This window comes from Protopterus annectens, chromosome 12.part0, assembly GCF_019279795.1.
Source record: "Protopterus annectens isolate FY-2018-M chromosome 12.part0, PAN1.0, whole genome shotgun sequence".
NCBI classification, from domain to species: Eukaryota; Metazoa; Chordata; order Ceratodontiformes; family Protopteridae; genus Protopterus; species Protopterus annectens.
Window position 1 is genome coordinate 1,073,141,810 of NC_056746.1, and position 14,205 is coordinate 1,073,156,014.

Genomic DNA, 14,205 nt, shown 5'->3' on the forward strand with positions numbered 1-14,205 from the left:
CAAGGAACCAGAGAGGACAGAAGAAGATGTGGTTCTGGAAGTCCCAGCAGTCCCGTCCCGCTCCGGACCCCTCGTCCTTCAGAGGCAGAGGAGGACAAAGTGGACTCCGGCCCAGAGGCGGGCCGAAGAATTTCGGGTCCAGAGAGCCTTTCTTAGACCGACCCACTCAACAGCCCTGAGGGCTTGCCCGGCTGTCCCTCTCTGGAGGCAGTCAGGAGACGTTTTTCGGAGCACCTACAAAGTTGGGAGTCCATTAATACAGATCGTTGGGTGCTCCAAATAATATCCAGAGGTTACATTATTCCCTTTCTGCATCTTCCCCCTTTAACAAAGCACCTTCCTGATGTCCCACCCGATCAAAGGGAGGCGGCAGCTTCAGAAATTTCGAAGTTGCTAAAAAAACGGGCCATCCAGCACGTCCCCCCAGAGCAGTCTGAATTAGGCAATTACTCCAGGTTTTTTTGGTGCCAAAAAAGATGGGGGACTTGAGGTCAGTTCTGGACCTGTCATCTCTAAACCTGTTCATTGCCAAAGACAAATTCTGGATGGTCACTTTGCAATCTATTCTCCCTGTCTTACAGGAGAACGACTGGATGTGCTCCATAGACCTCAAGGATGCGTACTACCATATTCTCATGGACAGACTGTCCAGGAGGTTTCTCCGCTTTCGGCTAGGAGCCAATCACATTCAGTTCAGGGTTCTTCTATTCGGCCTCACCACAGCCCCCAGGGTGTTCACTAAGGTCATGGCAGTTGTAGCAGCCCACCTGAGACTTCAGGGAATTCAGGTATTTCCATACCTGGACGATTGGCTCCTCACCGCCCGCACCATGCATCTGTTTTGCTCCTCCAGGGATTGCTTCCTAGCCACGGCCCAGCGTCTAGGCATTACTATAAATCTTCTCTGCATCCTGTGCAAGTTCTGGATTTTATAGGGGCCAGGATAACTACGTGCCAAGCCAAAGCTTTCCTAACCACAGACAGGTTGCGCAGCTTGTTGCTACACATAATGGCTCTCCTGCAGTGTCCAGCCCCACCTGCAGAGTTGGTCCTGAGAGCCCTGGGCTCCATGGTGGCAGCCATAAGCCTGTCGCCCTTAGCAAGATTGCATATGAGAATTCTACAGTGGACTCTTCAGGTTCAGTGGTCACTCCTACTCCATCCGTTGGAGTCACCAATTCCCCTGAGCAAGGTTTGCAGGAACTCCCTTCTTTGGTGGCTCCATTCCCGAGAGCTGCGCGAGGGGAGACAGTTTGTGATGCCTCAGCCCCAAGCCACGTTGACCACAGATGCTTCTCGCCTCGGGAGGAGGGGGCATTCTATGGGCAGAACCATTCAAGGCACGTGGACTCCCTTAGATACCGTTCTGCATATCAATGTACTGGAGATGAGGGCGGTGCTTCTAGCATTGCAAGCCCTTCAAAACCTTATTCCTCTGGGGACTATTGCAATTCAGACAGACAACATGGCGGTAGTCTGGTACATCAACAAACAGGGAGGCACCAGGTCTTACCCTCTTTGTCGAGAGGCTATGAGAGTTTGGGAATGGGCGATTTCCACCAACCGCTTTCCGATAGCAACGCACATTCTGGGTCAGTCCAACATTTTAACAAGCTGAGTCGCTCAATCCTCAGACCTTATGATTGGTCTCTAAACCCATCAGTAGCGAATCAGATCTTCCTCATTTGGGGTCAACCTTGCTGCGATCTTTTTGCTTCTCCCTCAAACATAAAATGCAGTGAGTTTTTCGCTCTGATTCCCCCTATGGGGGAGAGCCCCAGAGACGCTCTGGTGCATGCTTGGCCCCCCCGGTCTCCTGTATGCTTATCCTCCTCTTCTGCTAATGACAAAATTTCTGCAGAAAGCTCATCTGTTGGAGAGCAAAATAATCCTCATAGCCCCATTCTGGCCTCGCCAGATCTGGTTCCCGTACCTGTGGTCTCAGCCCCCAAACCTGGGCGACCTCAAGCTCACGGCTTGGTTGATCCAGTTCCACTAATCGCAAGGACTCCCGGTATCTCGTCTCCCATGAAATCTATTCTGGTAGCTGTGCATAAACCTTCTACTAGAAAGATATACAGAAGTAAATGGAAGCATTTTTCCATATGGGCAAAAAATCGAGACTTAGATCCTTTTACTGCTCCCATCCCAACTGTTCTTGACTTCTTGTCCCATATCTTCGACCAAGGAGCTAGTTGCTTCTACAGTCAAGGTTCAAATGGCAGCTATTTCCCATTTCCACATTGGGGATAGCCTTTGCCCCTTAGCTTCCGCTAAGATATGCAAAACCTTTTTGAAGGGCACCTTTCTGTTGAAACCTCCTGTCAAGAATGCGGTTCCACCTTGGGACTTAACCTTGGTTCTTCAGGCCTTGACTGGCTCACCCTTTGAACCGACGGCTTCGGTTGAGTTAAAATTTTTATCTTGGAAAATGGCCTTCCTGATTGCAGTTACTTCAGCCAGGAGAGTGTCTGAGCTTCAAGCCTTTTGCATGAAACCTCCATATCTGGTCTTCCATAAGGACAGAGTGTCTCTCAGGACTAACCCTTCTTTCTTGCCCAAGGTAGCCTCTGAATCCAGTATCAACCAATCCATTAATTTGCCTGTGTTTTTCCCCAACTTTCAGAACAAAGGGGAATACAGATTACACTCATTGGATGTACACAGACAATTGCGTTTCTACTTGCACAGGACGGCTACTACTAGGAAATCAGATCAGCTGTTTGTTTCTTTCGCTAAACCATCTTTGGTAAGCCTATTACGAAAGTTACCTTGGCCAGATGGATATCCCAATGCATCAGGCATACTTATTTAGTCTCCGGCCAGCCTGAACCCTTGGGGGTCCATGCCCATTCTACCAGGTCTATGGCTACTTCTGCAGCATTCTGGTCGGGGGTTCCTCTAGACGACATCTGCTCAGCAGCTACTTGGTCCTCTTCTCATACTTTCATTTCTCATTCTAAATTGTATCTGATATCCAGGAGTAGGGCATCATTTGGCTCCGCAGTGCTCCTGAATATCCTTCCTTGAGGTCTGCCCAAGGATTTAGGTAGCTGTGGACTCTGTCCCACAGGTTGCTGATCAAATGAAATTAACTACTTCAGATAAAGAAGTTATGTACTCACCATAACGTTCCATCTGAGTAGGTAACTTAATTTGTCTGCAACCGACCCCCCCCCCTCCTTCCCCCTAACCTGTTTATAGTTATTCCATCACGCAGGGTTTCACCTGGTCTTGCATTTGGTTTGGGTTCCTCTTTCGAGGGTTGTAGTCTGTTTCTTGTTTGGCAAACTCGGTCTGAGGACTGGAGGGAGGTGGCAGGGCATTATGGGTAAGGGAGGAGCTGAGACCTCGGATCTTTTAGCTTGGAAAGCTGCCGGTTCGAATCAGAGGATGGATCCGATACCCACAGGTTGCAGACAAATGAAGTTACCTACTCGGATGGAAAGTTATGGTGAGTACATAACTTCTTTTTTCTGAAGTAGAAATGTGGTGCACATGATACTGGATACTGACTAATATACTTTCTGAGTTGATGCACCCTTTAGGAAGTATGTTTAGAGATTGTGGTACGGGACAGAGTCCCTTAACTGGGGAAGCCCCTCAGCAAAATCTTTTTTTTTTTTTGTTTAATTCCTTCCTATCACGAGTGTATGCCTTTGTGATTGAGCAGCAGTGAGTGATTGGAATCGGAGTAGATGATACTTCTGGTATTATAATAAAGCCTATTCCTTTATGTATATATGTGTGTGTGTATATATATATATATATATATATATATATATATATATATATATATATATGTGTGTGTGTTTGTGTGTTACTAACAGTGAATGTAGCTATGCATACCATAGAGCTCCAGCCATTTTTTTGACCCATTTCTCCTTATGGTTGTTGTGGTAGCCATTTCAGGATGACAGACCAGATTTCCAATCCCCAGCAGCAGTTTTCATCTGATCTTGTGAGATTCTCGGATATCCCCAGGAAAGCTGAAATAATCTCTCCAGTGTGCTCTGGGTCTGACTATAAGGCTCTCTCATAATGGGAGTTGTACTTTTTCTGGAGGCAGTTTGAACGCTGTTTTTGCCAGTTGATTTGAACTCTCTGTTGCTGTACTGAGTATGTAGCAACAGCAGATATGTGCCCCGTTGGGGTTATTTTTATTTTTTATTTTACTGTTTTGTTCTTGTATTTTTTGTCACTACCTGTGGTTCATGTCATCCAAGAGGGGAAACTGTCAGTGTGGGAGGCAGATTTGTCATAAGGATAAGTGTCTTTTTTTTTTTTTTTTTTTCTTTAGGCTGTTCCCACAATCATACCTCTTATAGTATCTTTAAGACATTTTTGTGCCTAAGATTTTCAGAAGCCATCTATTTTCCCTGGCCATTTATCTTGAAAACCAACAGCTTAGACAGTTAGCCCAGGGTACCATGCCCGGAATCCTTTAACTGGGGATGCTCTCGCTGGGTAAGAAGGCAGCCAAGAAGGCTCGCTGGATTCTTTGGCTGTCCGGCCTCTACCAGACATCACTCTAGAAGCAGATAATAGCTCTGTAGGTTGTTTGGTGCTTCAGATTCCTCTGCCATGACCCCCCCCCAAAGACCAGCATGGATCTGTCTTTTCGTATGTCCTCTGAGGCTTTACAGGCATCTGCTCCAGATGTTGAGGGGGAACCGCTGTTAATTATCTCAGAAGGTCCTAGAGGGATTCCTCGGGTATTGGTCATGGAGTAAGTTCAGAGATGTTCATCGTGTTCACTGTTGCAGTCATTACACTTAGGTTATCCTGCTGGCAGGCGACCCGTAGTCGGCCCGAGTTCCAAAGTCTTGGTCCGGCATCGGTTGCTGTCGCCTCTTCCCTGACGTCAGTGCGCCAGGGGTATAAAAGTTGCAACCGATGCCATTTTCTTCAGTCTTTCTTGCCGCGCGGTGCCAGAAGCAAAAGCAGTTCGCAAGTGCCGGTCGGCCGACTCCTGAGATTTTCAAAATTGAATTTCAGAACCGAAGTCTTCAATAATGCTAAGTACCCAATTGGGGAAACTTTTTCTTGCTCCAGACCGATGTCAGTAAAAGTTAATAATTGTATTTCTTGTGGGAAGCAAATACCTCATAAAGACTTTCACTCTTACTGCATTCCTTGCCTAGGCCCTGACCACGATGTTACTAGTTGTCGGTTTTGTACTAGATTCAATAAACGTACCATCAAACGTCGGTTTGATTTTGCTTTACATTATTTTGGACGAAGATTTAATTATATAATGCCATCGGAACAACCGACGGCCGGAATGCATAAAAAACGCAAAGACAAAGAAAAAGACAGGCATCCGAGGTCCAAAACTGACGACAAAGCCTCTTCTAGGCCAGTCGCCGGTTCTCAGTGAGGCGCTTTCGCAGCCCCTGACACCCGCTACCTCAGAGCTACAGGCCCTAACCGACAGCCACATGGAGACACCGAGGCCTGTGGAAACTCAAGGTATTGGGCCTACGGAAACTATGCCCTCAGATGGGTCCGGAGCCGCTGAGCAGGCACCGGCTTCTGAGGGTGTTTTCAGACCTTCACAGCTTACAATTAAGGCTACTACAGCAGCAAAGGCAAAGACAACTTTAAAGACAAAGAAACAAGTACAGCATTCTCCAGAACAGTCATCCATGCCAAAGAAACAGATGCTTAAAATGGCCGAAGATCTTATTACTTTAAACAGGGGTTCCCATCCCCCTCCTGGCAAAAGGCCTAGGCAAGACACTGATTATGATTCCTCTGATCAGGTTTCCATTTCCTCTGATTCTTCCTCTGATCAGGGCTATTCTCTCCCTCCCTATGAGGACTCTGATGCTGAAGAGTTCACTCCTTCAGCCTCACCGCCTGAGGATTATTCTTTTGGAGAAACCCTGCACACCATGAAGGAGCATTTCCACTGGGAGAGCCAGGATTACTCAGAATCCAAGAAAAGGCTCAGAGATTTCCTTTTATTGCCTCAGCACAGGCCCCCTGGCTATCCCTCTTGTGCTTGATATTGTAGATGATGTTTTTTCTGAATCCAGTCTGTCTCCAGATTCTTTACCCCCTGCTCCAGTAAAGCCTGACAGATATTACAGGGTCCATGACTCTCATAAATTTCTTTATACAAACCGCTCTGCAGACCCAGAAACAATTTCTCAGGGTCCTAAAGGGGTTAAAGCTTCCACTGCGAAGAGTCCTGTCCCCTCAGGGATTCCAGAGCTCTGGACAGATGGGGGAAAAAGTTTACACTTCTTCTACTTTAGCTGTAAGAGCTTTAAACTGTCAGTTTCACATGCTTAAATACCAACAGTATCTCATGTCATTATTAAAGCAGAAAATGGTTACAAATATAGAAAGTTCTGACAGTAAAGAAATGCAGGATTTATTGCATGCAGTTGCAAGTGGGAAAGCATACTCTGCAATGTGGTTTTGATTCATTAGAGGCTTCTTGAAGGCCGCAGTTACAGGCTCAGTAATTCGAAGACATGCTTGGTTAAAAGAACAAAGTTTACCTGACCATGTTAAAGTAAAATTATTGGATGCTCCACTACAGCATGATACTTTGTTTGGTGTTAAGGCAGAAGAGGTGTTGAAGAAAATGGAGGATAAAGCAAAGTCAATGCAAATGGTGAAAAATTTCCTACAGGTTCAACCACCTAGATTTAGCAGAAACTGGCCTTCGAAAAATTGGTCCTTTCCAGTGTCAGACAGGCCACAAAGAGGCAGATACAGATGCCTGAGAGGCAAATCTCAGCCCCAAGGCTCCTACAGACCTAAATAATGGGGTGCTTCAGTCCCGAAAGGAGGAGAAGACAAATCACAACCTTATAGGAAACGGTCAGAATGACTTTCCTCTGCAAATGCCAAGCTCTTAGCAGTTGACAGCACCCCTAGGGGGAAAGCTAGCACTTTTCTCAAAAAATTGGCACTTGATCACCCAAGATCAATGGGTGCTGAATATAGTTTCTCAGGGGTACAGGTTCCATTTCCACACGCTTCCAAAACCAAAAGGGATGCCAAACCTGCCACAAAACCAATGGTCAGAGGCACAAAAACAGATTGCTGTTCTTATGGATATGGGAGCTATTCAAAAAGTTCCACAAGAAGAACAGGGGCAAGCATTTTACTCAAGACTTTTCTTAGTACCCAGAAAAGACAAAGCCTGGAGACCAATACTGGACCTGTCAATCCTGAATACTTTCCTGGATGTTCCAAAATTCAAAATGTTAACACTTCAACTTCTGCCCATGCTGGACAAGGAGGCTTGGCTAGTTACTTTGGATCTCAAGGAGGCATACATGCACATCCCAATCAGACAATCGTGCAGAAGATACCTCCGATTTATAGCCGGCTCAATGCATTGCCAATTCTCTGCACTGCCCTTTGGCTTATCTACTGCGCCCAGGGTCTTCACAAAATGCCTGGCACCAGTAATTAAGAGATAATATTCCTGGGTGCAAGCTTAACTACAACTGCCCAGATGGCTTATCTCACGCCAGACAAACAAAGGCAACTGACTCATTACTTTCAAATGATGGCAACAAAGACCCAGCTCCCTGCAAGAAAAATTCTGCAGGCCCTGGGTTTCATGGCATCCTGCATTCTACTAATACCATATGCAAAACTGCATATGAGGAAACTACAATGGCATCTAAAAAGGGTTTTGACTCAGCATTGTCACAGCCTAGAGACAATCATAACCTTGATTCCCTGCCTACAACAGGAGTTTCGATGGTGGTCCCAGGCCTGTCACCACAACAAGGGGACAGCCTTTCACCTTACCTACAGCCAGGCAGACCGTAACCATGGATGCATCAGATTATGCCTGGGGAGCACATATGGCAGGAAAATGTATTCAGGGCATGTGGCCCAAGGAGCAAATGCATCTTCACATCAATCAAAAAGAGATGCTAGCTGTACAGAATGCCCTGACAACCTTCAAGGACCTACTACATCCAGGACAACTACTAGTAAAGATGGACAATACCACAGTTATGTGGTACATAAACAAGCAAGGGGGCACACATTCCTACCCCCTATGTAGGCAAGCCATGACTTTGTGGAACACAGCACTGACCTACCAGGTACATCTGCAAGCACAATTCCTGCCAGGAACAAAAAATACACTGGCAGATTAAGCAGAAATCTCATGGATCCTCACGAATGGAAGCTAAATCCACAAGTGTTCAGCATGATAACAAGGAAGTGGGGACGCCCAGACATAGATCTTTTTGCCTCCCCTCACAATTACCAAATACAAAAATTTTGCACAAGGACTTATCACTCTCAAGAATGGAAAGTGGATGCTCTGTCATTCAGCTGGAAAACCTGACAGTCTATGCCTTCCCTCCGATGCCTCTTCTCACCAAGGTGCTTCTAAAAGTCAGACAAGAGAGGCCAAAAATGATACTGATTGCACCAGACTGGCCACGCCAGCACTGGTACCCAATCCTAAAAACTTTGTCCCAAGGCCCACTTTGGCCTCTACCTCAAATCACTCTTCTGACACAGCAAAACAATCAGATTCTGCACAGTCAACTCAGAACCTTAAACCTGGCAGCATGGCAGATAATGTAGCCACTCAGACTGCACCTCTCTCTAAAGCTGTTATGGATGTAATATTGGAAACCAGGAGGCCCAGCACTAGGAAATCTTAGCAGAAAAATGGAAGAGATTCTGTGCTTGGAACCAGGCACAAGGGCTCGACCCACTGGTCCTTAATATACCTCAGATTTTGCTACCTGACTGAGATGTTGGACAAAGGCCTGTCTTTTTCATCTATTAAAATCCATGCCTCTGCCATTTCAGCTCATTACAATACGGATCCTCCTATTTTTTCACATTCTCTCTACTACGACAGTACCTCAGAGGGGCAAAGAATACAAGACCCCCTAGAAGAGCACCAGTACCTACTTGGGACCTCAATTTTGTTTTAGAGAAACTAACTCTGCCTCCATTTGAACCAGCCAGCACAGCTGATCTAAAATTCTTGTCATGGAAAACTGCTCTGCTCCTAGCAATAACTTCAGCAAGAAGAGTGTCAGAGTTGCAGGCATTGATGGCTGTGGAACCTTTCCTCATTTTTCATCAAGACAGGGTTTCTCTTAGGACAAACCCTACATTCATGCCAAAAGTAGTCTCCAGTATGGCCTTAAACCAAACCATTCATTTACCTACTTTCTACCCAAATCCCCTGAATAAAGGGGAAAGACTTCTGCACGCTTTGGATATACACAGGCAGCTACGGTTTTACTTGGACAAAACAAAAGCTCTCAGAAAAACTGAGCAACTGTTTGTAGCTTATGCTGCAGGATCACAAGGAAAGCCTATTACAAAGCAGACAATTTCCAAATGGGTAGGACACTGCATCCGCTTCTGTTATGCACAACATGGCAAATCTGTGCCTAAGGGCATTAGGCCTCATTCTTCCAGAGCAGCAGCCACTTCAGCAGCTTTCCTCAGAGGGGTACCAACCAAAGACATCTTAGAAGCTGCAACCTGGAGCTCAGTGCACACTTTTACCAAGCACTACCACCTACCTCTCTACTCCAAATCCAGAGCAAGCTTTACCACTGCAGTTCTGCAGGGCTTGTTAGCCTTGCCAATTCCAATCTAGGCCCAGCCACACAACCTCAGCTTTGGGATTCTACCCAAGTGTAATGACTGCAACAGTGAAACACGATGAACATAGTACAGTTGTGTACCCTACCATAAATGTAGATGTTAGAGTGTATTCACTGTTGCAGTCCAGGTTACCCACCCACCATCCCCCTCTTTGCTGGGACTATTCTGTACTTCTCAACTCTATACAACCTATGTGGTGTATTTTCTTGAAGATGAAGTAAATGTTTATAGTAATATATGCTTGGTTATTTGGCATATTTTTATCTTTTCAGCCTTCCTATCTGGGGGCACCTGACATCTGGGGCAAGAAAAACTGAAGAAAATTGCATCGGTTGCAACTTTTATACCCTGGCGCACTGACGTCAGGGAAGAGGCGACAGCAACCGACACCGGACCAAGACTTTGGTACTCGGGCCGACTATGGGTCGCCTGCCAGCAGGATAACCCAAGTGTAATGACTGCAACAGTGAATACACTCGAACATCTACATTTATGGTAGGTACACAACTGTACTTTCTCTTGAATCTCGCCAAGGGTTTGGAACCTCCAGTATTTGTTAGGGTTGATGTCCCTTCTAAGAAGAGACAAATACTGAAACATGTTTTGGTCTGTCCTATGGATTCTCAAAGGGAATGGCAGGAGTTTTTTTCAGGGCTTGTTCTCTGCCTTAATGGCCTTAAAGGCTCCTCAAGAGGTGCTGGCACCCACTCCTCTTTGGACCTCTACCCCTTTTAAATGGTTTAGAGAACCAGATTCCTCTGAGAACTCCCTGTCTGGTGACGGGTCTTTGTCCTTTTCTTCACAGTTGCCTTCACCTTTGGTTTATGGATCTGATGAAGAGGGGTCTGTTAACTCTGAATCTCCTTTTGAAAAATTGACCTTTGGGGGCGCAATTGCTAGGATGATGGAATTCTTTAAGTGGGATTCTTGTCAAGTGTCTGATATTCAGAGAAGATATGAGTTGCTTCAGTTGGATACTCCTTAACCATTGGCAGTTCCTCCTTTGTTGGCTGCCTTGTTACATAATTTCATTGCTGCATCTAAGTCTCCTGATTCTCAGCCTCCTGCTCCTAAGAAACCTGATAGGTTCTGTATTTAGCCGGGCAGTGCCAGTTAGCTAGAGTTGAACTGTTCTTGGCTCCACGAAGTCTACTCTTCAATTTTTCCCTTGGAGCTAGACAAGCCTTCAACTTTAGCACTCAAACCATTCATTTCACAGTCACACACTTGCTTAAAACTCATAGCAAGCACTAATTAACCGTAGCACTAGACCCCCCCCCCCTATACGATCCAGAAGGACAAGGCTCTGTATTCGTTCCCACCAGCCAATCAGAAAAACAGCTTACTCTACCTATTCAGGCATGTCCAAATGGCAGTTTCCTGTGTACTCTCCAGCCCAACTGGTGAATCTGGGCATTTTGAGGCAATGTTACAGCTGATTCATGTACACAGATAACCCTCTCCTCCTACCACCAAACACTAATATATGTGAGAGAGGCAATTATGCAGCCAAACTGGAGGCAAAGCTCTCTCAACCCAAGACTGGAACTGACCGTCAAGAAGAGAAGGGTAATACTTGCAACACACCACCAGTCTCACATAGACCTAATAAACCAACACCGGCAAATAACACACAGGAATGCATGAAAACATACTCGGAGGCTCTAAATAAAAATCTGCAAAAGCAACAGAGACCTCCAAAGCAGAAATCCAAGGAACCTCCACACCCCATCACCAACCATGAAACACACATTTCACTTAATCGGTGTGCCATGCAATCACAGCCCTTAAGGCAAAATAACATACCCAACACACTACTAATAGGCAACTCTATAGTCAGGCACACTGATGTCCCACTAACTAGGCTGGACAAGGAGAAGGTTACAGTTAGCTGCCTGTCGGGAGCCAGGATCCGCCCCATAACACAAGCACTCTGGTCACTCCAGAACAAGTACAAATGCGACTGTCATTGTCCATGTTGGTGTGAATGACCTGAGATGTACCTCCCTGGACTACATGAAAAGAGACATGGAAGAGCTCTCTAATCATGTAGCCCAGGCTGGTATGACCCTGACACTGAGTAGCATCCTGCCCTCACCAAGAATGATGCCACAGTATAAAGAAAAAATGATCAATTTCAACAATTGGCTAAGTTTCTGGTGTCATTCAAAGGGGATCCAGCATCTGTCCTCCTGGGATGACATGCTCGACAAGCCACGTTGCTTCCCAAGAGATGGCTTGCACCTGTCACCCCTAGGCTTTTGAATACTGGCCAAGTCTCTTGCCATCCCCATAGTGCCTTTTTTAGTCGAGGCTCAAAAGACAAACCCACCACCATAAATAGCACAAGTAACCAAAAACTGAGTGTAATGCTACTCAACGCCAGAAGTCTAAACCTCAAAATGCATGCACTTGAGGCAGTCCTCAGTGTGGAGAACATTGACATCTGTGCAGTAACAGAAACCTAGTTTAAGGCTCCTGAGAGTACCCCAGCACTACTATCCTATAACTCATACCATACGTTTCGGCCACAGAACCAGGACCGAAACACAAAAGGTGGGGGTGTATCCATATTCATCAAGGATACCCACATCTCCAGGTTAGTGGCGCAGCACAATGCATCAGAGATCATCCATGTACAAGTAACAACGGGCAAAACTGCAGTCCAAATTGTAGCTTGCTACAGATCATCCACCATGACCCAGGACCCCCATTCTGCATTTCTGGAGACACTGGGAAATATGAAGGTCCTACCAAACACTCTAATACTGGGTGATTTCAATTACCCAAACATAAACTGGGAGAACTACTCCAGTACTAACTCCCTTGCCCAACGCTTCCTAGAATTTTTAAACTCGAATGCCCTAGATCAACTAGTCATCACCCTCACCAGAGGGAACAACATATTGGACCTGGTCATCACCAACATGAGTGACCGGTATTCCACACTGGAGGTCAACCCCTCGCTGATAAGATCAGACCATAGACTAATCGCTCTGGATATCCACATTCCGCCCCCACCCCCAAGGAAACCACTGTGAAAAACTTCACAAAAGCAAACTTCACGTTACTTAAGACCGAGGTGGAAAGGTTCACAGCCCCCATGCTAAAGGACAAGACCGTCCAAGCTGCTGAAACCTTTACAAAGGCACTCTATGAGCATCTGTAGGAATGCATGGATCGTGCTATCCCAAGTAAAACCAAGAATCACTCCTCCAACAGAAGGAAACCAGTCTGGTGGACCCCTGCCATAAACAAGCTATAGAACAGAAGGAGCAAACTAGTACAGAAAAGAGTGAAATCCCATGAAGGAAAGACATCCCTGATCAGTATCAGCAAGAAACTACGGTCCCTCATTAAATCATCCAAGGCTAGTTTCGAAAGAAAAATTGCCAATGACTCCAAAGATGACCACAAAGCATTCTTTAGCTGTGTCAAGAACCTAAGTGGAAACTCTCAGATCTGCTCTGAGTTAGTGCAGAATGGCACAAAATACACTGAACCGACTGATATTGCCAACATTCTGGCAGACAGGTTTAGTGCAAACTTCACCCCCCTCTCACCCCCTAAAGGGCCGATAACCATACCAGAAGAATGGTAGGGCCCCGTCAATCACTGATGCACAGGTTAAAACAGCCCTATCCAAAGCCAAAAACACAGCTTCAATGGGACTGGACGGTGTCCCAGGCTGTGTCTTACAAGAGCTCCAGAATGAACTAACCCCTCACCTAAACACACTGTTCAAACTCAGCCTCTCTACAGGCTGTGTATCCACAGAATGGTGCACAGCAACAGTTATCCCGCTCCACAAAGGTGGAGCCACAATGGACCCCGGGAACTATCGCCCTATAAGCCTGACTAGCCTGGTCTGCAAGGCTAAGGAGCACATCATCGTGGAACTCATTAACAGGGACATTGGGAAACTCCAAACCTTGGACCCTACCCAGTTTGGCTTTAAGGGCAGATCATGCCTCCTAAACCTGGAGGACTTCTTTGAGACAGTTACCAAGGCATTAAACGAGAGAAAGGAGGTCCACACAGCCTACTTAGACCTCGCAAAGGCTTTCAATACCATTCCTCATTCTAGTATTATAGACAAGCTCACCAGCTTGAACATAAACCCCTACGTCACGAGATGGGTTGCCAACTGGCTCATGGATAGAACCCACATAGTGAGAGTTGCAGGCTCTATGTCCGACTCTAAACCGGTTACAAGTGGCGTTCCCCTAGGGCTCAGTCCTAGGACCCCTCTTATTCGGTATATACTTCTCAGAGGTGCAGGCAAGCATAGGAGGACTATGGCTTAACAAGTACGCAGACTACTGCAAACTAGGGGCCATAATTGATTCCTCGGCTGATATAGACACCCTCCAGAAGGGTCTCACTGAGACGGGTACCTGGTGTCAAAATCATGGCCTCAAATTAAATGCCAAAAAGTGCATAGTCATCCCCTTTGGAAAAAGCAAAGTACCCACGAACTACCACATAGGTGGTAGTCCCCTAAATACAGAAAAGGTAATAAGGGATCTGGGGACCCAAATAGATAGTAATCTCTCCTTTGATAATCATATTGCCAAGGTG

General features: G+C 46.1%; 1 protein-coding gene across 3 annotated transcripts in view; it reads left to right on the top strand.

Moving 5' to 3' along the window:
- Positions 1-14,205, top strand: part of LOC122816976 (ubiquinol-cytochrome-c reductase complex assembly factor 1) — a 1,543,629-nt gene that overhangs the window by 347,114 nt on the left and 1,182,310 nt on the right. The window lies entirely within an intron of this gene.